Raw genomic sequence first — 19,640 nt, 5'->3', positions numbered from 1 at the left:
AAGGAATATATGCAAATATCCAATAAGCCCATGCAGAGTTCCTCAGAGTCATGAATACGTAGAGATATGCAAATCAAAACCACAATGTGACATCACCTCACACACTTTAGGATGGCTTTGATAAACAACAATGACAGCAACATAAAACAACAAGTGTTTTCAAATAGATGGAAAAATTGGAGCTCTAGTGCATTACTGATGGGAATGGGAAATGTTATAGCCACTGTAAAAGGTGGTGTGGCTGTTTCTCAAAAAATTAAACAATAAATTACCATTCGATCCAGCAATTCCACTTTTGGACATACTGCCTATAGAATGGAAGGAAATTTGAACAAATATTTGTACATTGATGTTCAGAGAAGCATTACTCACAATAGCCAAAAAAAGGAAACAACAGAAAAGTCCATTAAAAGGTAAGTGGGTAGGCCAATGAGGTATATCTATATATCAAAATGTTATTCAACCTTAACAAAGAATAAAATTCCAATACATCGTGCAAAGTGGATGAACCTTGAAGACATTATGCTAACTGAAATAAGCCAGACATGAAAGGATAATTATTCTATAATTCCATTTATAAAAGATAGAATAGCCAGTTACATAGAGACAGAAAGTAGAATGGTATGTGCTAAGGGATAGGGGGAGAAGGAGTGAGAGTTACTGTTTATAGGGTATAGAGGTTTAATATGGTAAAAGGAAACAGTTCTGGAAATGGATAGTGTGATGGTTGCACAACACTAAATGGCACACGTAGAAATAGTTAATGATAAGTCTTATATTAGATATATATAAAGTGTCCTGGTAGTCTTACACTCTATAAATACACACTTTTTTCATTGCCCCTTTCCTGCCATGCAGAGCCCCAGGGTGAATCTCCCTATTTATTCAAGTGTGCATCACTTACTGTCCTCTGTGTTGTGTCCTACATGCAGTGCCCACAGCCTCATAGAGCCGGTGACTTCAGAGCCAGGACACAGCTCGAGAGTCTGCCCCGAGGCTCCCTCTCTTCTTATCTCCCTGCAGCCTAGGCTTCACTTCAACTGGCAGCTCGATTTAGCCGAATTCAGGACAGGCCACCAGGGCTCTTTCTCCATACATGCTGGTCTCACCCCAGGTGGAGTCAGGCAGGGCCAGTCACCAGAGAAGCCCGAAGCAGAGAAGGGAGCGGTCTGAGCTGCTCCTCCCTCATTCAAGGGGCTTCCTCCTCTCATTTGGGGGAAAAATGTGAGCTTGTTTCAAAACCTCGGATGTTCCTTGTAGCTCATGGAGTAGGTAAAAGAAAACAAAGATGTGGCGGACAGGGATATGTTAGTGACAGCAAGAAACAACTTGATCTTGAGGCCCCTCCTTCTTGTCCCTGTGAAGCCTCTTCCACCGCATAGGGCTCAAGGATGACAAAGCCCCCTCCCTACGTTTCTCAGGCTGGACACAAGGTCAACCATGAGAAAACAGAAAAACTAGGAGAAGAGAGTCTGTAGAGACAAATTGAGAGGGTTCAGGAGGAGAATTTAGGATTTGCTTCTGCCCATGGGGCACAGGCTGGGAATAAAAATGTTTTCCTGACTTCTCTGATAGCCAGATAGACTCCACCTAAAACCCTGTTGACAATGATGCAGGGATCCACTTACTCACGACTGTGATCCTCTTGAATGTGGAACGTTCGCTGCCAGTGGCTGAGTTACGAGCAGAGCAACCATAGAGCCCGCTATGCTTTGTAGTAACTTGGGGGATAGAGAGCTTTTGTCCTGATTGCAGAAACTTCCCATTAAACGTCCAAGAATACTCTGCCGGTGGGTTAGAGTCCGCGAAGCAGGACAACTGGAGGGTTTTTCCTGAACGGTAATAGGTCAATGGAGAGAAAATCCTGGGGACTTGTGGACCATCTGGAGTAAAGAGAATAAATCCACAGGTGATGTCATCCGAGGGAAGGGGATGCTCCTGGTCTCTTAAAGGGACACAGTGTCCCTCTGAGTCAAGACACACCTTCAAGGCCCAGCCAAACCCCTTCTGTGTTCACTGAAACGAGGCCTGAGGTATTCACCTATTCCTGCCATCAGAGGTTGTAGACCCCAAGTCTCCCATGGCAAGAGCAGCCCCTCCCCTTATATTCTTGGTTAAGGCTGTGCCTACTCAGGTTTCCCCAGGGCAGGGAGTCATGGCCAGCTCGGGTGTCCAGAAATAAAATGTCTGTACTTGGATCTGAGAGACTGAGATGCCTGGGCTCTGGTTGTTTGGATTTTAGCTGGTGGCCTGGCCCACAGAGGAACCAAAGATACAAAGGACATCCAGGGTGACTGGGTCACTGCAGATGCTACCAACTCAGTCCCATATTTCACATTCATAGGGTCCTGTGTCATTTCTTGTGACATTGGGTAGAATGACGATCCTGGTTTTACCGGGTTGCTTTAGCCTGGGACTGACCGGGAGGCTCTAACCATTTACCCTCCACACGTAGGTGTAGCCCTGAGTCTTAGGTTCACAGGTTAAGGCTACAACATTCTTATTCTCCATGGGGTTGAAGTTGTTGCTGGTGATGTAAGGTCTGGGCAGCTCCGCTGTGTGGATAACAGAGAGAAGTTTGTCCTGTGTGGCACCTTTGATTCCTCCACAGGCATCCTTCAATCAGAGTTGGCATCTCCCACCTCTCAGCCCACCCGAGTCCTTGAAAGTCAATAGCTGGTGTGTGTATCACAAGACAGATGCATGATTATCTAAGGGCTCAAAGACTGTGAGGCCACCTGCTCTGTTTTAGGGAAGCACAGACTTTCTCAAGTGTGAATTGATCAGCAGTGTTGGGTCATGGACAGACACGTGAGTGGGAGTCACAGCCCCGGTACCCCTCCCAGTCCCTCTCTAATCAGCTGACTGGCTGGTTCACCTTGGGTTTCTTACCTGGAATGTGCAACTGCTGGGCCCCTTCCAAATTCCATCCTACTTTGCCCCCTAGATGTGATTTCTCTGCAGCTTCCATTTCCAAGGACATTCTAGAGATGAGTAATAATGGGACTTCCCATTGTCCTGAAACCCTAAAGATGCTGAGCAGCCTGGCCTGAGACTGGATGTTTCAGCAGAAAGAGGACAGGGGAGACCAGAGTCAAACCTGGAGGTCAGTTCAGTCATCAGGCAGTGGAGACACAAGGTGGGGCAGTTTTTTTGCAGGTGTTTCATGATGACTTACTTGAGCCAGTGACCTCCAAAGATAGAGCAGAGTGCAAGGAATGATCTAGAAAGAGTGAAGGGGACAGGAAAGAGCTGGTGTCTTTGGAACAGAACCATATTCCCTGTTCTGGGTCCTTTAAGTTTCCTCTCCTTCTGCAGAGGGCAGGTGAGGACTATGTGGATCTTTCCAGAAATACATGTGGACATTTGCAAATGCAGAACTGACTGGTGGAAAGGGTGGGAATTAACTGCAGGAAATCTGGTCCTCATGGACCATGTGTGTTTGATGGATATGAGACAAATTTGGGGAGAAGTTTTGCAAATATTGTGTTTCACTGGACACTCTACTCTCTGATCCCATGGGTTTGACTACTCTAGGGACCTCATGTAAGTGGATTCCAGAGTGAATCTGAGAAGAGACTGCTGGTTTCCAGGAGCTGGGAGTGGGGAGAATCAGAAGTTGTTCATGTTTGTGCAGTTTCAGTTATGCCAGATGGGGAGGTTCTAGAGATCTGCTGTAGAGCTGGATGCCTATAGTTCACACAGATTGAGTATTTCTTATGCGTAAGACTTAGGATAAAAAGTGTTTTGGATTTCTGACATTTTTTCATTCTGAACTATTTGTCATATACTTACTGGTTTAGCATCCCAAATCCGAAAGATTCAAAATCTAAAATGCTCCAGTGTGCATTTCTTATCAGCATCAGATTCGTACGTCAAAGTGGGAGGTGATAGGCCAAATACATTCTTGCCCCCCACCTTTTTTTTCTCTCTCACCACGTTTCCAGGTTGGTGATTAGTTTTTGGTCAATTCCATACTGGCCACGCTGTGCTTGTATATTTTTGAGGGCTTCGGGATGTGAGAGAGGCTGATTGCTATTTTCTATGTTATCAAAATTTTCCACCTTTTCGTGGTTGCATCTTTTTCTCAGTGTGTCTGTTGTGGCAGTCATTAATAAGAGCCTGTCAGGTCAGATTTAGGACAGATTTTTGTAATTCTGCAAAAAATGTTACTGGGATTCTGGTAGTGGTTGCGTTGAATCTGCAGCTCACTTTGGTTAGCATTGTCTTCCTAACAATATTGATTCTTCCAATCCGTGAGAATGAAATCTTTCCATATATTGATGTCGTCTTTAGTTTCTTTCAGTAATGTTTTGGAGTTTTCAGGGTATAACCCTTTGACCTTTTTGGTTCAACTTATTCCAAAATATTTTATTCCTTTTGATGCTAATGTGAATGGAAATTCTTTTCTTAATTTCCTTTGAGATTGTTCACTGTTAGTGTATAGTCTAAAAAATGAACTAGAAAGAGTGAAGGGGGCAGGCAAAAGCTGTTGGTTTTGGAGCAGAAACATATTCCCTGTCCTGGGTTTTTTATTTTCCCTCTCCCTTTGCAGAGGGCAGGTGGCTCTTCCCTGATAGCCAGATAGACTTCACTGAAAAACATGCTGCCAAAGCTCCAGGGATCCACTTACCAGGGACTATGATACTCTTGATTATGAGATTTGTTCCACAAGTGGCTGAGTTATGGATGAAACAGACATAGACCCCTGTATAAGTTTTAGTGATTTGGGGGATAATGAACACTTATGCTGATTGCTGGAACTTTCCATCAATCAGCCAAAAATGCTCTGCCAGTGGGTGAGAGTCTGTGAGGCAGGAGAGCTTGAGGACTTCCCCTCTGTGCTAATAGGTGTATGAAGAAGAAATGGTGGGGGCATCCAGGATATCTGGAGCAAAGAGAATAAAGTCACAGGTGATGTTGTCAGAGGGACGGGAAAATCCTGGTCTGTGGAAGGGCCACAGTAACCCTGTGAGCTAAGTCACAACACTGAAGTCCCAGCCAAATCCCTGCTGTGTTCACTGATCTGGAGCCTGAGACATTCTCCTGTTTCTCCCAACATAACCTGTGGACCCTGAGCCTCCCTTGACAGAAGCAGCCTCTTCTCTCCAATTCTTGATCAAATCTAAGCCTACTCTTAGTAGTCATGGCCAGCTTTGATGTCCAGGGATAAAGGTCTCTGTACTTGGACCTGAGAGGGACTGGGAGGCCTGGTCTCTGGTCATGTGTATTTGGGATGGCAGCCTGGCTCACAGAGGAACAGAAGATACTCACAGAGAAGATTCAGGGTGACTGGGTCACTGCGGCTGGAACTCACTGGGTTCTTCATTTCACATTCATAGGGTCCTGCAATATCCTTTGTGACACCATATAACATGAGGATCCTGTTGTTTTCGCACAGCTGCCACGGGCGACTGATAGGGAGGCTCTGACCATTTATCCACCACAGGTAGCTTACGTCCTGAGTGTCAGGATCACAGGATAAGATCACAGTCTCCGTGCCCTCCCTGGGGTTTAAGCTGCTGCTGGAGATATAGGGCTTGGGAGTCTCCACTGTGCAGATAACAGAGAGAAGATTGCCCTGTGTGGCACCTTTGATTCCTCCAAAGACATTTTTCAATCAGAGATGGCATTTCCCACTTCTCAGCCCACCCAAGTCCTTAAAAGCCCATGGTAGGTGTGTGTGTTACAAGACAGATGCATGGCAATCTGAGGGCTCAGAGATTGTGAGGCTGCCTTCTGTATGTGGGAGAAGCACAGACTTTCTCAAGTGTGAATTGAGCAGCAGCATTGGGTCATGGAAAGACATGGGACCAGATGTCACAGCCCCTGGTGCCTCTCTGAGTCCCTCCCTCTCCAACTGCCTGCCTGGCCCGCCCTGTGGTCCTCACCTGGAGAATGCAGTGCTGGAATCTTCTTAGTTTCAGTTTTCTTTGCCCCCCAAGGTATATTTTCTCTGCAGCTTCCCTTTCAAGGACATCCTAGAGATGGATAATGGAACTTCCCATTGTCCTTAAACCATTTGTGTACTGGGAAGCCTGGCCTGGGACTGCGTACTTCAGTAGAAATAACACTGGGGTGACCAGAGTCAAGCCTGGGGGTCAGTTCAGTCATCAGGCAGTGGAGCCACAAGGTGGGGCAGTTTTCCCAGCGGTCTCATAGTGACTGACTTGAACCAGTGACCTCTAAAGATAGAGCAGAGTCCAAGGAATGACCTACAAAGAGTGAAGGGGACAAGCAAGAGCTGATAGATTTGGACCAAGACCATGTTCCCTATTTTGTGTTCATGATGTTCCCTTCCCCCTGTAGAGGGCAGGGGAGGATCACGTATATCTTTCTAGAACTACATGTGGATGTTTGCAAATGCAGAACTGACTGATGGAAAGGGCGAACATGAACAGATGATGGAAGTCTGGCCCTCACGGACCATTTGTGTTTGGTGACTATTAGACCAATATTTGGGAAAAAGTCTTGCAGGTACTTTCTCTCATTAGACATTCTCTCTGATTCTATGAGTTGAACTACTCTATACATCTCATCTCAGTGGATTCCAGAGTGAATCAGAGAGTAGAATAGTGGTTTCCAGGAGCTGTGTTTGGGAGAATAGGGCATTGTTCTGGAGGTGTGCACTTTCAGTTATGCAGGATGAGGAGGATCTAGAGATCTCCTGTACAGCTTCATGCCTATAGTTCATGCAGACAAAGTGTTCCTTATGCAGAAAGCTTAAAACCAGGTGTTTTGGATTTCTAACTTTTTTTTTTTTTTTTTTTTGGAATATTTGCAGTAGATGTACTGGGTTAGCATCCCAAATCTGAGAAATTTAAAATCCAAAATGCTCCAGAGAGCACTTCTTTTTAGCATCACATCAGTGGTCAGAAGTGTTGGATTTGGGAGCATTTCAGATTTTGAATTTCCGGTTTCGGGATGCTCAATTTGTAATACTGTAATTTTCCCATAAAAAGTTGTCAGGAGTTTAGACATCATGTTATGTTCTTACTGTAGTAACAAAACCAAAAGAAATTTGGAGGACACATTAAAATGTTGTCATAAGTGGAAATTTTTACGGATGGTCCAAACATCTAAGATCAATTGCTGTTAGTAGTATTTCTCTTGATACCCAATTAAGGCTTAGGTGTGGGGTGAATTCCAGCAGAATCACATTATGCTCAAAGAAAGATGCCAAACCTGATTTGAAATTCGCAAGTCCTTAAGTAGGGAGAGTGTCGTTAAAAGGACAGAACTGGTCAGTGTGTCAATTACATAAAGGGAGGAATGATGCAGAATTAAAAGAAGTGATGAGGGTTATGTTAGTAAATATAGAAAGAATTCCCTGTTTCTAACTTCTCTGCAGAGTTAGGAAAAATGGGGAAGAGCCCAAAACAGGTATGTGAAATGCTTTCTTCATTTTCTCTTAACCTCAGGAAATACAACTAGAGTTTAGGTTTCTGTGAATTAGGAAGAGTCTAAGTGAGACGCCAATGGCTCATGTGTCCCCCATACGAAGAACCCCAACTTATGAAAATGGCATCATCAGGAGGAAACAACTGTACGTGGCACAGGCAGTAAAACCATCAGAGAGCACCCCCTGGCCACCTCTAACAGGTCCCCGAAACCACTAGTATTCCCATTACGTGTATGTTACAGCCTTGGTAGTCATCCCACAACTACAAAATTTAAAAAATTGCTATAGTCAATACAAAATATTAAATATGAAGTAGAATATGTTGTTCCACTTTCCCCCCACCCCCCACTCTTTTTGAACTTTCCTGTTTCAGTTTTGGAAGTTTCTATTGACATATCCTCTAGCTAGGGATTCTTTCCTCTGCTGTGTGCAGTCTACCAGAAAGCATCAAAAGCATTCTTCATTTCTCTAACAGCTTTTTGTTGTGTGTTTTTATTTTGTTTTATTTTTCTGAGACAGTCTCGCTCTGTTGCCCAGGCTGGAGTGCACTGGCACGATCTTGGCTCACTGTAAGCTACACCTCCTGGGTTCATGCTATTCTCCTGCCTCAGCCTCCCGTGTAGTTGGGACTACAGGCGCCCACCACCATGCCTGGCTAATTTGTTTGTATTTTTAGTAGAGACAAGGTTTCACCGTGTTTGTCAGGATGTTCTTGATCTCCTGACCTCATAATCCACCCACCCCAGACTCCCAAAGTGCTGGGATTACAGGCATGAGCCACTGTGACTGGCCATCTCTGAGGGATTTTAATGAGTTGTCCACTTTTGAGTTTGTTCAGCTGTTTACTTACTGATAGAATCAAGTGACAAATTTCAAGCTTGTTATATGCCTGACAGGAAACCAGAAGTCTCTAGGAAATAACTGGAGAATATGAGCTTCATAGTAGGTTGAGGATGGAGTCACGAGTGAAATGGGTGAAATCAGCCCATGGGCTTTGGAGACTGCAGACCTGTCCAGCCTCTGACACCCTGGTGAGTCAGTGCAAAGATTACAACAGTGACAGCAAACTAGCATGGCTGATTCCATCTGGCATCTTGTCTCAGGCTGGCTGTCCTCACTCACTCCTGGACATAGGCCAGGGTAACCATGGGAGGAATTTAGTTTATGGTTTAACTTTGAAGCAAGAATGATAATAGTTCCTCCATAACACTAATACCCTTCTTTTGCCCAGGGATTGCCTTTGTAAAACTGGTGAAAGATCATGAGACTAAGATTATTGGAGGGAACTGAATTCTGCTAAAATGTAGGCACAGTTTCTATAGTCCCTTACTGGTCAAATGTCATTTGACCAGAGTGTACAGAATTTGTAACTAATTGCTGCCATAGATAACATCACCATTGTAGAACCTGAGATTGGTCTTTTGAGATGTTTCTCATTCTTTGCATTCTGTCAACCCACTGACCTCATCCATACCCATGACTAATGGCTCAGCAAGTCACGTGGTCCCCACCAAGAGGCGAATTGAAGCACAAACAGATCATTTCCCTCTCCCCCATGATTCCATCCCCAAACAATCAGCAGTGCCGATTTTTTTAGTCCTGTGCCTCTGAAACTATCCTTGAAAATCTCTGTCTAATGTTGACAGCTGGTACCATTCCTTCCGAAACTATTCCAATCAATAGAAAGAGGGAATCCTCCCTGAGTCATTTTATGAGGCCAGTATCATCCTGATACCAAAGCCTGGCAGCGACACAACAAAGAAAGAGAATTTTAGACCAATATCCCTGATGAACATCGATGCAAAAATCCTCAATAAAATACTGGCAAACCAAATCGAGTAGTACATCAAAAAGCTTATCCACCTTGTTCAAGTGGGCTTCATCACTAGGATGCAAGGCTGCTTCAACCTACACAAATCAATAAACGTAATCCAGCATATAAACAGAACCAAAGAAAAAAACCACATGATTATCTCAATAGATGCAGAGAAGGCCTTAGACAAAATTCAAAAGTTTTTCATGCTAAAAACTCTCAATAAATTCTGTACTGATGGAACGCATCTCAAAATAATAAGTGCTATTTGTGACAAACCCACAGCCAATATCATACTGAATGGGCAAAAACTAGAAGCATTCCCTTTGAAAACCGGCACAAGACAGGGATGCCCTCTCTCACCACTCCTATTCAACATAGTGTTGGAAGTTCTGGCTAGGGCAATCAGGCAAGAGAAAGAAATAAAGGGTATTCAGTTAGGAAAGGAAGAAGTCAAATTGTTTCTGTTTGCAGATGACATGATTGTATATTTAGAAAACCCCATCATCTCAGCAAAAAATCTCCTTAAGCTGATAAGCAACTTCAGCAAAGTCTCTGGACACAAAATTAATGTGCAAAAATCACAAGCATTCTTATACACCAGTAACAGACAAACAGAGCCAAATCATGAATGAACTTCCATTCACAATTGCTTCAAGAGAATAAAATACGTAGGAATCCAACTTACCAGAGATATAAAGGACCTCTTCAAAGAGAACTACAAACCACTGCTCAGTGAAATAAAAGAGGACACAAACAACTGGAAGAACATACCATGCTCATGGATAGGAAGAATCAACATCATGAAAATGGCCATACTGCCCAAGGTCATTTATAGATTCAATGCCATCCCCATCAAGCTACCAATGACTTTCTTCACAGAATTGGAAAAAACTACTTTAAAGTTCATATGGATCCAAAAAGAGCCTGCATTGCCAAGACAATCCTAAGTCAAAAGAACAAAGCTGGAGGCATCACGCTACCTGACTTCAAACTATACTGCAAGGCTACAGTAACCAAAACAGCATGGTACTGGTCCCAAAACAGAGATATAGAGCAATGGAACAGAAGAGATCCCTCAGAAATACTACCACAGATCTACAGCCATCTGAATTTTGACAAACCTGACAAAAGCAAGAAATGGGGAAAGGATTCCCTAATTAATAAATGGTGCTGGGAAAATTGGCTAGCCATAAGAAGAAAGCTGAAACTGGATCCTTTCCTTACTCCTTGTACAATAATTAATTCAAGATGGATTAGAGACTTAAATGTTAGACCTAATACCGTAAAAACCCTGGAAGAAAACCTAGGTAATGCCATTCAGGACATAGGCATGGGCAAGGACTTCATGTCTAAAACACCAAAAGCAAAGGCAACAAAAGCCAAAACTGACAAATGGGATCTAATTATACTAAAGAGCTTCTGCACAGCAAGAGAAACTATTATCAGAGTGAACAGGTAACCTACAGATTGGGAAAAAATTTTCACAATCTACTCATTTGACAAAGAGCTAATATCCAGAACCTACAAAGAACTCAAACAAATTTACAAGAAAAAAACAAATAACCCCATCAAAAAGTGGGCAAATGATATAAACAGACATTTCTCAAAAGAAGACATTCATACAGCCAACAGACACATGAAAAAATGCTCATCAACACTGGCCATCAGAGAAATGCAAATGAAAACCACAATGAGATACCATCTCACATCAGTTAGAATGGCAATCATTAAAAAGTCAGGAAACAACAGGTGCTGGAGAGGATGTGGGGAAATAGGAACATTTTTACACAGTTGGTGGGATTGTAAACTAGTTCAACCATTGTGGAAAACAACATGGCGATTCCTCAAGGATCTAGAACTAGAAATACCATATGAACCAGCCATCCCATTACTGGGTATATGCCCAAAGGATTATAAATCATGCTACTATAAAGACACATGCACACATATGCTTATTGTGGCACTATTCACAATAGCAAAGACTTGGAATCAACCCAAATGTCCATCAGTGACAGACTGGATTAAGAAAATTTCACATATATACACCATGGAATACTATGTAGCCATAAAAAAGGATGAGTTCGTGTCCTTTGTAGGAACATGGATGCAACTGGAAACCATCATTCTCAGCAAACTATCACAAGAACAGAAAACCAAATACCGTGCGTTCTCACTCATAGGTGGGAATTGAACAATAAGATCGCTTGGACACGGGAAGGGGAACATCACACACGGCGGCCTATTATGGGGAGGGGTTGGGGGTCGGGTTGCAATGAGAGTTATACCTGATGTAAATGACGAGTTGATGGGTGCAGCACACTAACATGGCAAATAAACACATATGTAACAAACCTGCACGTTGTGCACATGTACCCTAGAACTTAAAGTATATTTTAAAAAAAGATTTTAAAATTAAAAAAAAAAAAGTCTCTAACCCCTGATCCACTAGGGAGGCTGATTTGAGTAATAATATACCTCCGTCCTCCTATTTGGCAGACTTGGAGTCATTAAAATCTTTCTTTACTGCAAATCACCATCTGGATAAATTGGTTTTGTTTGTGCAGGAGGCCAGAAGAACATGTCTGGGAATTATAAGAATGGATGGAGGAGCTGCCTATCCCTGTCCCACGGTCTTGTGCACAGATCAGCCTCACAACAGGAAACAGCCCTGGATGGGGATACAGTGGAAGCTCATTCTCTTAGTGACTTGTGGACATTGGTTCGAGATGAAGCCTGGCAGGAGTGGAAACTCCAGGTCATTTCTATACCTTTCCTATTACCTGGGAGGTGGACCATTCCACAGTGTTAGCAGGAAGGGAATACAAGTCAGCCTAGTTAGAGGGATTGTCTGGGGAAGGGCTAGGGGTGGAGGAAGAAGCTGTGCAGGGCAGGGCTTGCCAGTTAGAATGAAGTGGGAGGAAGATGAGGGACACAGAGAAGCAGAGAGAGGCAGAGACAGCATGGCAGTGAACAGTGGGGGCTACAGTGACTTCAGAGACCCCAGGGAATAGGTGTCACCATTTCCACAGTCCAGAACCAGGGAGCCCTGAAACCCTCCAGTGGCCAAAGGATTTCGACTTACATGAGGTGGGGTGTCTTTAGGGGCAAGAGGTAGTGGGGGATGAAAGATGGGTGTCAGCCTTTGAAGGACAAGGGAAAGGTGTGGCCTAGACCTCCTAGGATTCTGCATCTGAGATCCAGTGTCTAAAGAGGTTATGGATCATTCATTTCTTCATTCAATTCCTTCATTTGTTATGTGAGAGCACCTGAGTGTGTGTCTCTCACTGGGCCTGTGATGGTGCAGGGTGTGAGTGGGGAAAGAAAACAAGGTCCTGTCCTTTATCCTGTTATGCCAGTGACATGGACACTTTGGTAAACAGAGGATTTCAGTTTCAGTGATAGGGGTTAAGATCTGAGGGGGAGGCCTGAACATTTTTTGCACTGACTCTGACAGTTGAGGCAGGTGATTTAGTTCCGGAGTACAGACTAATCAGCTGAACATTTGCTTTTACTCCTCTGAGGTTTGGATGCCGAAGATGAGAGGATTTGAGCCGATAAATGACTATGGGACTCTTGGATCCCAGTAATTCCTCACTTCTGGTGGAGGAGAGGATGGGCCTGTGGCTGCAGACAGACCTCATGTGACCCTGATCTGCCTTTTGTGTTTGTGTGACTCTGGTTCAGTGACTGTGCCTTCCTGTGCCTCAGTTTTCTCTCAGTCAAATAAGCTAAATGGCGAATGGACTATGGCTTTTCATGCTATCTGTGAATAAATTGTAAATTCTTCACAGTCATCTGACCTAATGCTTGGCACAGTGGAGGTGTTCACACAAACAACATTTATTATTATTCACTTTCACTTCCATGAGGGAGCACCTTTAGGTCACATCCCTGTGGACAAGCTGCTGCCAGGTACCTTTTCTCTCTTCTGTTTCTGCTTCTGGGGACATTAGACTTTCTATGGAGTGTCCAAAGCCTCACAAGGCAGTTGACTGATGGCCTACAAAGCTTGTCTTTCTGTCCTCTCCACTCTGAGTCTCAGGTGAAGAAAGCTTTGTCCTTGCCCAAATGAGGCTCTGAGGGCTGAGCCCTGGCTGGTGAGCAGCTCCAGGAGACACAGTCCTCAGACAGCTGGTAAATCCTTGGTCCCAGTAAGCCCTGCCACAACCCAGGCCTGGCACAGGCTCCTCAGCTTTATCTGGAGTAAGGATTTAGGGACAGGGGTCTGGGGTTGAGGTTTCTAGGGCTGAGCTTTTCTTAGAGTATCTCATGGGGCCTCTTAGGCAAAGCCCTGCTCAGTTCTCCAGGGTCTTTCTCAGGGTCAAGTTTATGAAGAGGACATGAGGTGCTTGGCTGAGACTGATCTCCGCCTGCTGAACAGCCTCCCCGCCCCCCCCCCCCCCCCCCCCCCCGCCATCAGAGTGTCCTTCCTGTGCAGCAAGTGTCTGCAGGGTCTGGAGGCAGGAAAGGAATTCTGGTCTGTTGTAGTTTGTCTCCTCTGTGTGTGTCCTGCACTAAATGCTGAAACCCCAACATGGGACATAATGCAGAGAGTGACACAGGCAGTCCAGGCCTGACCATCCTGTGTGTGAAAAGTAAAAGTGACCTCCACCCCTCAACACCCAGGAATCATGTGGAATCACTCACGGTATAAGGTGAAATGTCCAGTTACTCCTTTAGTCTTATCACCTCGCTTTCTGATTTGAATGGTGTAGGATCCTGTGTCATTCTTGGTGACATTCTGGATCAGCAGGGATGCATTGGAATATACTGTTTCTCGTCCACTGTATGCAGGCCCAAATATAATCATTTCAGTGTCTATTGTATATGCTGCAATGTAATGCTGGAGGTCCATTATTTGCCCTTTGTACCAGCTGTAGCCAGTAAGATTCTGGGGCAAATTGTGGACAAGTAGAAGAACATCCTTCCCCTTAGAAACTTTGGTTGGCTGGGCTTCGATCGTGACTTGGGCAGTGGTGGGCGGGTTCCAGAAGATAAAAAGTGATGCTAGGAGGTGGAGAGAGCATCAGTCAATATTGAGACCTATGTATTGGGGTAAAAAGATGGGGCCTTGGGTCCTGAGAAGATCTCTTCAATCATCAGCCTTGTAGACACACACACACACACACACACACACCCCTCTTTGTGTTGTATGTGTGTGTGTTGTGTTTTTGTCCTAATGTCCTACTGGGTCAAAGTCAGTGGCATGACCCCCATTTCTTCAACCCTTCTGACCTCGGCATTTTTCTCTTTGAAATCCTCTTCCCCAGGGGTCTGCATGGCTCCCTCCACACTGCCCTCAGGTCCTGCTCACATCAGGGCATCCTTAAACTTCTTTCCTGACACCTCCTTCAGAGACCCTGGATCTTCCGTTTCTGACCTTTCCATGCTCTGCTCCCTCCGGAGCTCTTGTCAACACCTAATCTCACATTCCAGATCTCTTTGCATGTTTGTCTTCCTGCCCATGAGAGCAAGAGCTCTATGAGGACAGGGACGTTAGTGATCTTGGTTGCACCCCAGTGCCTGGGACAGGCTGCAGACTCCTGCAGATGTGAGGGTTCCCAGGGACCTCCCAGCCAGGGCTATTTTTTTTTTCTTTCCCCAATTATTGAGGTTTTTTGCTGAGGACAGTGTTTCATGTCCTGCTTATATTTTCATTTGAAGTGTCATCCGATAATAGTTATTATTATCATTTTTCAAAATATGGTGGCCAGTGATGCTAAACCAGGAGAACAGAACACTTGAGATTTTCCTACCTATTACCAATTCCAGTTCAATGTGATTTTTCTGTTGTGACCCTGTCCCTCTCTGGTATATTTTCCCCAATCCAGGCTCCAACAGAGCCTTCTTTCCTTTATTTATTTTATTTTTTTTCTTTTTGAGATGGAGTCTCATACTGTCTCCCAGACCGGCATGCAGTGGCGCCATCTCGGCTCACTGCAACCTCTGCCTCCCAGATTCATGCAATTCTCCTGCTTCAGCCACCTGAGTAGCTAGCATTACAGGAGCTCACCACCACAACTCGTTAATTTTTTCTGTTTTTAGTAGAGACAGGGCTTTACTGTGTTGACCAGACTGGTCTTGAACTTCTGACCTCATGATCCATCCACCTCAGCCTCCCAAAGTGCTGGCTTATTTTATTTTTTAGAACCCCATCCTCTCCAGGAGACCCCATCCAATCATTCTGCTTCCTCCTCCTGTCCTCTCCCACGAAGTTCTCTCCTCACCTGTGAGTAGAAGCTCCTTCCAGGTGATGTGCAGTGTGTAGGGAGGCGCTGAGAGGGGCCCCATGGCCTGTACTGCCTGCGTGTTCTCCTCTGTGGAGATGAACCTGTGATCCAGAATCTTTCCGAGCAGGGCTGTCAGTTGTACTGTCCTTCCCCCTTCTGTGCTGAGCCTCTTCCCGGGGCAGGAGCACTTCTCAGGCTTATGGGCGGGGTCTGTGACCAGGACACCTCTCTATCCCCTCCCCTCTCAGTCCTGCCTCTTTGTCCCTTCTTCTCTTTTTCCTTTTGTCTGTGTGTCAGGTCCATGGGAATTGTGGAGGCCTCTGTATTTTTCAGCAGTGATTTTGTCACCAAACCTCGCTTCACACTATGTGCAAAACCACAAACATACACAAAAAAGAGACGCACACAGACACACACAGTCACACACATACCCTGTAGGTTGGGCAAGCACAGTTCTGGGCCTCAGCCTCCTGCTGTCCCAGTGGCTCTGCGTCGGGGTGCACATTTGCACCCCTTGCCCTCTTTTCATCTCCATCTGGCTCTCCCCTTCAGTGCAGGAGGCTGGAGCTGCACCAGGTCCCTGTTATAGGGACACCCCATTGTGCTGTGGGTAAGCTCTGTGTTGCCTGGTGACAGGGACCCTTCCTTTCTATAATTGTGTCTAGCTTGGCTGCAACTTCCAAGGATGGACATTCATGACCTGGGTGTCCCAGAGGAAACTGTCCTTCCTGGAGGTGTGCAGGGTGAATCTCTCATGCCTCTTGGGAGGAGAGGCCTGTGCTGGTTGCTTAGTGGGGGCTGTGACTCCCATGGTCAAAGGGACAGTTCTCAGTCACTCTATTGCACCCTGGGGACTGGTGGATGGGTTTCTCATCTCTTCCTGACCATTTTTGGTGTCCTCTCTTCCCTGGCCATCTGATTGTCCTGTGGTCACCACACCTTCCCCATGTTGGTGCAGGAGGAAGTGGGGAGTTACCCAGGAACCCCGTGGCACATGGCTCAATGAGATACGGGAAGGGGAGACTGGGACAGAGCAGGGGTTCAGAGTTGGAGAGATTCATCCCAACTTACTCCGTGCTCGTGATGGGCTCAGCCCTCCATGTGCTGACATACCCAGGGGTCTGTCCTGAGGGTTTTGACCTGGCCAAGATACTCTCTGTAGAGGAGGAGCAGGCAGTCACCAGAGAGCCTCTCTGGAGGGACGTCGCTCACACCTGAGAAGGCGGGTGGGGGTGAGTTGTATTCTGGGAGCAAAGAGCAATAATACCCACTTCTCCCACCAGGGACACAGGAGAGGTCTGCTTCCCAAGGGACAGCCGGGGGTAGGTGGACACATCCTATGTAGTGCCTGTGTGTGACCGTCACACGCGCTCTGAGCCCCACGGAGTGCAGCGGGCAGGCAGGTCACAGGGTGTCTGACTCATTCCCGGGGAGGCTGTGGGCCCTCAGGCAGCCGCTATTCTGTGTCAGCACTAGGTTTGGCCTAGGATGCCCCACAGAACAGGACAGATGGAGCAGAGGCGGGCATTTAGGGAGCAGTGACAGAAAGAGTTGATGAGGATGGAGAGAGGTTACGAGGGGAAAGCGCGTAGTGTGGCGTCGCGTGCACCAGCTCTGCCCTGGGAGATGTCTTTTTACCTGAGCCCAGGGAAGGAGCAGGTGTGTGGGGCAGGAGCTGCCTGCAGAGGGAGTGGTGTTAGGTTGGTGGCCGCCAGGTCAGGGAGGAGCTGACAGAATCCGTGTGGGGAACATGGAGGACGTTGAGGACTTGGGCCGAGGTGACCCTGGTGAAGGTGGACCCTGCTTGGCTACAGGTTCTGCTGAGGGAGGTCGGCATCCCCTGGGAAGGGTCCAGGCTGGAGGGACTCTGCCGCCCTCTGGTGGACTGGAAGGGAAGTGTGGGTGGCCAAATCCCAGGCCAGGCTGCGTGTTTTATTCAGCAAGGTTCTGCACATTTCAAAGGAGGTCACACATATACTATGTTATGGCTCCATCACCTTCCAGTCCTGTGAGTCCCAGTCTCTGTGGCTCTACGTTCACCGTTCTCCCTCTTTCACGATCGGATGTCCCGAACGCAGATTTTTGTCACCTTCTGTGAGTTTGTGTGTGTGTGCAGTAGGCGGCACTGTGTATGCCCTGGGGGCAGTGATGTCTGGGGCTGAGCACTGCACATGGGCTTGGGAACAGAAGACGGAGCAGCAGGGCGGGAGGATCAATGCCAGGGGAGTAGGGACAAGTCATTTTCATTTTCTCACTCCTAGGGACCAGAACCCAGGATTCCGACTCCAGGGCGCAGTACCACACCCTGCTGGTGTCCCTAGATATCATGAAGGCTCATAGTGTCATGTTGCCTTGGCATTCACTTTTTAAGGTGTAAATTTATTTGTCTCACATCAGAGGCAGGCCTTGCTCACCATGGCACTTTTCAATACTGTATCTGGTTCAAGTGACTGCAGTTGGTGGCCAGCGATAAAATCTAAGAGGCATCTCTCCTGCTTGGTGTGCTGGGCTCCTCTCTCTCCATCTACTTTCTTTAAACTGATATTCTGACATTTGCCCTTACATTTAAAGTGACCACTTCTCAATCACAGCGTGATCTCCTGGTCCCAGTGTTTGCTGCTTGTTTGAAACACATCCATTAAAGCTCCCTGCTGGTAACCTGTCAGATAACACCTGGACTTACTAAAGACATTGGCTTACCATTCTCTTCTCTCCTCCCTGCCTGGGCTCGCTGACCTGTGTATCTGTGGTCTCCAGGTGTGCCCAGTGCTCCCCAGTGTCTGCAAGTAGTAAAATCACTTACATTTTCACGTTGTGGTTGTATCATTATAGCCTCACACGCCATCCAGGGCCTGACATCGAGGCTGCCCTGTGGGACCTGTGCTCGTTGAACCCCTGCTGGAGCTCTTGTTTTGGGACCTGCAGTTCTTCTGGGAACCGGAGCTTCCAGCTAACTTGACTGAAAAAGTGATATGTTTCATGGAAAACACTGGGTCAGATAATGTATTCATGGGCTTCAGCTGCCATAACAAAGACCTTAGCCTGGGTGAATTAAATAATAGAAATCTATTTTTCACAGTTCTGTGAATAATGTGCTATTTTAACCACCTTAAAATGTGCAATCAAATGCAATTAACCACATACACAGTGTTAAGTTACCATCACCACTATTTTTCCTAGAAAATTTTTATCATTTTAAACTGAAACTTTGTATCTTTGAAACTATAATAACTCCCTGTATTTTCCACCCTAGACCTTGATCATCTCTACTCTCTGTGAATATGCCTATTCTTGATGTTTCATATAAATGGAATTATATATATGTTATTTAGTTTCTCACATATTTCACTTAGCATAATGTTTCCAAAGTCCATGCATCTTCCAGTGGATGTCAGAGCTTCATTCCTGTTTATGGCAGATTAACATTCTGTTGTATGTGTGACCACATTTGTTTATTCATGTGCTGATGAACACTTGGATTGTTTTCATATTTTCTCTTTTGTGAGTAATGCTACAATCAACATTCCCATGCGAGTACCAGTTTCAGTCCCTGGATTCAATTCTTTGGGTATATACCTAGGAATGGATGCTGTTTCACATGAGAATTCTATGATTAGCTTCTTGAGGAACAGCACAACTATTTCTCCTAGTGGCTGCACATTTTTATAATCTCACCAGCAATGTATGAGGATTCCAAATTCTACATAAGGCTTTCACTTGTTATTTAACGTTTGAAATGAATGGTAGCCATATTTGTAGGTTTAGTGTGGGATTCCATTGTGGCTTTGACTTTGTATTTTCCTAATGACTAATGATGTTGAGTTTCTTTTCGTGTCCCTCTTGATGATTTGCATATCTTCTTTGAAGAAATGTCTATTTGCGTCCTTTGCCCATTTATATAAATTGGGAGGTTTGTCTCTTTGTTATTGAGTTGTAGCAGTTCTTTATATATTCTGGGCATGAAACCATTGTCTATGTGATTTGCAACTGTTATGTGTCATTCTGTGATTGGTCTTTTTATTTTCTTGATAATATACTTTGATGCACAAAAGGCTTGCGTCTTTAGCCTGATTTATCTATTTTTCCTTTTTTTTTCTCATGCATTTGGGTCATACCTGAGAATCCATTGCACATTTGAGGTCATTAACTTTTACCCCTATGTCTTTTTCTAAGACGTTTTTGTGGTTATAGA

The 19,640-nt window shown here is 45.4% G+C and overlaps 1 long non-coding RNA gene and 1 pseudogene across 1 annotated transcript in view; one reads left to right on the top strand and one right to left on the bottom strand.

Moving 5' to 3' along the window:
* LOC103247067 (uncharacterized) overlaps positions 1–8,498 on the top strand; it is an 81,052-nt gene extending 72,554 nt beyond the window's left edge. The window contains exon 5 of the long non-coding RNA XR_012093153.1: positions 8,299–8,498. This is a non-coding gene — a long non-coding RNA (uncharacterized lncRNA). The remainder of the gene's footprint in view (positions 1–8,298) is intronic.
* Positions 1,591–15,617, bottom strand: LOC119618252 (pregnancy-specific beta-1-glycoprotein 7-like; annotated as a pseudogene).
* Between the last annotated feature and the right edge of the window lie 4,023 nt (positions 15,618–19,640).

The sequence above is a fragment of the Chlorocebus sabaeus genome, chromosome 6, assembly GCF_047675955.1.
Source record: "Chlorocebus sabaeus isolate Y175 chromosome 6, mChlSab1.0.hap1, whole genome shotgun sequence".
Taxonomy (NCBI): Eukaryota; Metazoa; Chordata; class Mammalia; order Primates; family Cercopithecidae; genus Chlorocebus; species Chlorocebus sabaeus.
This window is presented reverse-complemented; position numbering and strand designations above follow the sequence as displayed.